General features: G+C 39.7%; 1 pseudogene; it reads left to right on the forward strand.

The window, feature by feature from the left end:
* The first annotated feature begins 1457 nt into the window (after nt 1–1457).
* On the forward strand, nt 1458–4284 carry LOC149529802 (25S ribosomal RNA; annotated as a pseudogene).
* Nucleotides 4285–4974: the final 690 nt, after the last annotated feature.

The following is a 4974-nucleotide window of genomic DNA, read 5'->3' on the forward strand; positions in this document are numbered from 1 at the left end:
AAAGGATCTTGGAGTGTCTAGGATTGGGTTAGGAGGATCTTATTAGTACCTACTTTTCTCTTCTTATCCAAATTTTTATTTCTTTTCTTGTTGTTGGTGAAGAAAAAGGAAGGAGAGCAAGTACACTTGGAGAGTGTAGTACAACCAAAAATTGTATGTTGTGTTTGGGAAGGATGAGTCACTCCTGAATGAAGAGAGAACTTATTCTCCTCAAATCATAAGTGCAATTATTTACTTCACGGGCAAGGTCTCTAGTTCAAGCCTAGGATAGCCCACCCATCATGTGCTATGTAGTAGGATTATTGTCTGCTTCTTTTGATATCTATGAGGATATAGCTCAGTTGGTAGAGCTCTGCTCTTGCAATTGGTTCGTTGTAATTATGGGTTGGATGTTTGATTGTTTAGGTGGTAATGATAGTATTTTTACTTGAACCAGTGGCTCACTTTTTATCAATAATGGGAGAAAGGACCGTAACATGCCACTAAAAAACTCTATTAAGACAAAGATAGACTGTCAAAATTGTAGAGAAGGTAGGGTGGGTAGTTGGTTAGATCTAGTATGGATCGTACATGGTCCATAGTTGGAGTTGGCAACTCTCCTAGGGGTCTTTCTTATACCATCCTTAGGGAAGAGGATCAAGTTGGCCCTTGTGAAAAACTTGATGTACTATCTCCCTTCAACCCTTTTTAACCTAAAAAAATGGGGGCAGAAGGAAAATTCATGCCATGGACTGACCCCATCATCTCTACCCTATAGGAACTACGAGATCACTCCAAGGATTCTTTCATCATTTAGGGGTCATAGACCGATCGCAAACCCTAATTTGAGAAGTGAAACGCATTAGCTATCCCTTCTGATTGGGCAGGAAGGGTCAAAGAAGGGAAATCTTTTTAAGATAAGACCAAAGAGTCAGTGGAAAAAGGAAGAGCTTTTTGTTCCTGGTTCTTTCAGAGTTTGAATTCTTAAGAACTTCAATAATTCCTAGAGTCAACAACTTATTGCTTTTGGGAGGAGTTTCTCTTTGGAGAGCATAGTACAATGAAAATTGTGAGCTGTGTTCGGGGGGAAGGCTATTGTCAATTGTTGACCTTCTATGGTAGACTTAATGAAGAGGGTTCAATAGATAGTGGTTGACCCTGTGGTAGATGACAGTAGTTTGAGTCCACTTATCTCCAACTTATGATGATTTTGTGGAGTAGATCAGTCATAATCAATAGTTTTATCTATGATTTATTTTATCATTCATGGATGTTGATAAGATGCTTTTATGTCTTTAATATTAGTAGCTCCTTAAGACAACCTTGAGTGGCAAGGTTAAAAAATCTAAGGGCGTACAGTGGATACCTAGGCACCCAGAGATGAAGAAGGGCATGTTAATCGACAAAATACTTCAGGGAGTGGAAATTGAGCATATATTTGGAGATTCCAAATAGGTTAACCTTTTTAACTATCTATTGAATCTATAGTTAGACAAGGGACAACCTGGCAAACTGAAAAATCTTAATAGCAAGAGGAAGAGAAAGCAAAAGCAATTCCCATAGTAGTGGCAAGCAAAATGGGATCAACCTAAATCATTAAAATAGGGTTGTGGGAGAGCAATCTAAGTGTCATGTTGCTAGGTGAAGTTTATTTGAAATAGTGGAATACAACACCCTAGATGGTGAAAGTCTAGTAGTCAAAAGCATCATGACAGTTTACACTCTAACCTGAGTAGCATGGGGCACGTGGAATCCCTTGTGAATTAGCAAGGATCACCTTGCAAGGCTAAATACTCTTGAGTGACTGATAGAAAAATAGTACCATGAGGAAAAGGTGAAAAGAACCCCTAGTGAGGATTGAAATAAAAATGAAACCATAATGCTTTCAAGCAGTGGGAGGAGTCAAGCTGCTTTGATTCCTTATTATGGCAGAAACAACAAAATAAAAAATGAATGCACTTGTTTGGAAAAAACAACAAACATGAAATGCAAAAAATTGTTTTGTTTGATAGAAACTAAATGAATCAAGTAGGAGCTAATCACATGCCTGTTGAAGAATGAGCGAGTGAATTATAAGTAATGGCTTGGTTAAGGGAACCCACTAGAACTGTAGTAAGAGCGAGTCTTCATAGGGCAATTGAATTGTCACTGCTTATGGACCTGAACCTGGGTGATCTATCCATGACTAGGATGAAGCTTAGGTGAAGCTAAGTAGAGGTCCAAACTGACTAATGTTGAAAAATCAGCGGATGAGTTGTGGTTAGGGGTGAAATTCCACTCAAAACCAGAGCTAGTTGGTTATCCCTGAAATGCGTTGAGGCATAGTGGTTGATTGGATCTTCTAAGGGTAAAACACTAGTTCAGTGTAGGTTGTGTGAGTGGTACCAAATGGAGACAAAATATGAATACTAGAGATAAACAAGGGTCAACTAGTGAGATGATGGGGGATAAAATTCATCATTGAGAGGGAAATATCCCAGATCACCAGCTAAGGCCCCTAAATGATCGTTGAGTGATGAAGCAGGTAAGAGTGCAAACACAGTTAGGAGGTTCACCTAGAAGCAACGATCCTTGAAAGAGTGCATAATAGCTTACTACTCGAGTGATCTTGCACCAAAGATGATCAGGACTAAGTGATTTGCTGAAGCTATGGGATGTAATAAAAATACATCAGTAGGGGAGAATTATGTCTTAGAGAGAAGTATCTATGCTAGCAGAGTTGGACGAAGCATAAGTGAGAATGTCAGCTTTAGTAATGCAAACATTGGTGAGAATCCAATGCCCCAAAAACCTAAGGATTCCTTTGCAAGGTTCATCCACAGAGGGTGAGTTAGGGCCTAAGATCAGGATGAAAGGTGTACTTGATGGAGAATAGCTTAATATTCTTGTACTACCCTTTGTTGGTCCCAAGGGACAGAGTAGGCTAAGTTAGCCATCTTAATTATGGTTTTACAGCTTAAGGTTAGAAGGTGACCTTGAAAAAGAAAGGTTAGAATGGGGTAGAGAAAATACCTCAAGCCAATGTTTGAATTCTAGTGTGGCATCAAAAAAGTAAAAAGATAGACAACACGCTAGGCAACCCATGTCATACTCCTAGGAAAAGCTCGAACGACCTTCAACAAATGGGTACTTGTACCTAAAATTGACATAGGTAGGTAGGTAGAGAATACCTAGGGGCATGAGATAAATCTCTAAGGAATTCGGAAAAATAGCTCTATAACTTTGGGAGGAGTGCCTAGTCCTCAAAGAAGGTCACAGTGACTAGGCCCAGGTGACTATTTAACAAAAATATAGGTCTCCATAAAGTTATAAGATGATGTATGGGGGTTGACACCTACCTAGTGCCAAAAGGTTAAGGAAGTTGGTGACCTGATGATAGGGAAGCTAATGATTGAAGCCCCAATGAACAATAGCTATAACTATAATGGTCCTAAGGTAGCAAAATTCCTTGTCAGGTAAGTTCCAACCTACACGAAAGGCTTAACGATCTGGGCACTATCTCAGAGAGAGATTCGATGAAATAGACATGTCTATGAAGATGTGGACTACTTGCACCTGGATAGAAAGACCTTATGAAGCTTTACTATTCCCTGGGATTGAATTTGGGCTCTTGTTGCATAGCTTAGGTGGAAGACGAAGAAGGCCCTCTTCCTGGGGGGCATGAGCCATCAGTGAGATACCACTCTAGAAAAGCTAGAAGTCTGACCTTGCAACTAAACCTACTGTTCAAGGGATATTCTCAAGTAGATAGTTTCTATGGGGTGTAGGCCTCCCAAAAGGTAATAGAGGCATGCAAAGGTTTCCTCAGGCCGGTTGAAAATTGATTGTTGAGTGCAAAGGTAGAAGGGAGCTTGATTGCAAGACTGACTCATCGAGCAGGGATGAAAGTCATCCTTAGTGATCTGATAGTGCCGAGTGGAAGGGCCATCAATCAATGGATAAAAGTTACTTTAGGGATAACAAGTGGATCTTCCCCAAGAGTTCACATCGATGGGAAGGTTTGGCACCTTGATGTCAGCTCTTCGCTGCCTAGGGTGACAGTATGTTCCAAGGGTTGGGTTGTTCGCCCATTAAAGTGGTATGTGAGCTGGGTTTAGAATGTCATGAGATAGTTTGGTCCATATCCAGTGTAGGCATTAGAGCATTGAGAGGACTTTTCCTTTGTACAGGAGGATCGAGAAGGATGCACCTCTGGTGTACTAGTTATCATGGCCTCGATAGATGCTAGGTAGCCAAGTGCGAAGCTGATAATTGCTAAATGCCTATAAGTAAGAAGCCCACCTCAAGATGAGTGCTCTCTCAGGTCACAACGAGACAAGCCATTAGGTGATAGGTGTCAAGTGGAAGTGCAGTGATGCATGCAACTGAGGCATACTAAAAGATCAAAATATTTGAACCTTGTTACTACATGACCCAATTGATCTACTAGAGTACATAGAGTATGTTTTGATAGAACATTTTACTGTAGATATGATAAAGAATAAAAAAATATGGATGAATAAAATAAAGGGAATCAAATATTTTTGACTCCTAATCAATATGAAAAATGATTTTTTTATTTTCTTGAGAGAATCCAAAAAGTTCTTATTGCATAGTTCCATTTGTATCATTTCAAGCTTTTTCCTTGACAGGGTCCCAAAAAGGAGCCCCTACCAAGCAGAGAGCTCCACAAGTACTAACCAATATCTTATGGCCTTCTACGTTTATGGTTTGAAATTCTAGTGTCTCAGGCATAGGGGAACCAGACCAATCCATCCCAAACTTGGTGGTTAAACTTTACTATGGTGACAATACTGCAGGGGAAGCCCTGTGGAAAAATAGCTCAATGCCAAAATAATAAAAAGCTTACTTATTTCCTTGTTTTATTTTTTAATAAAAAAAAAAACCTCGACATTTTTTTTCCCATTCCACATTGCTAAATACAATAATATTTTTTATTTGGTGGAGACGGGGCGTGTAGCTCAGAGGATTAGAGAACGTGGCTATGAACCATAG

The sequence above is a fragment of the Cupressus sempervirens genome, chromosome 11, assembly GCF_028749045.1.
Source record: "Cupressus sempervirens isolate cs-2001-9-10 chromosome 11, ASM2874904v1, whole genome shotgun sequence".
NCBI lineage: Eukaryota > Viridiplantae > Streptophyta > Pinopsida > Cupressales > Cupressaceae > Cupressus > Cupressus sempervirens.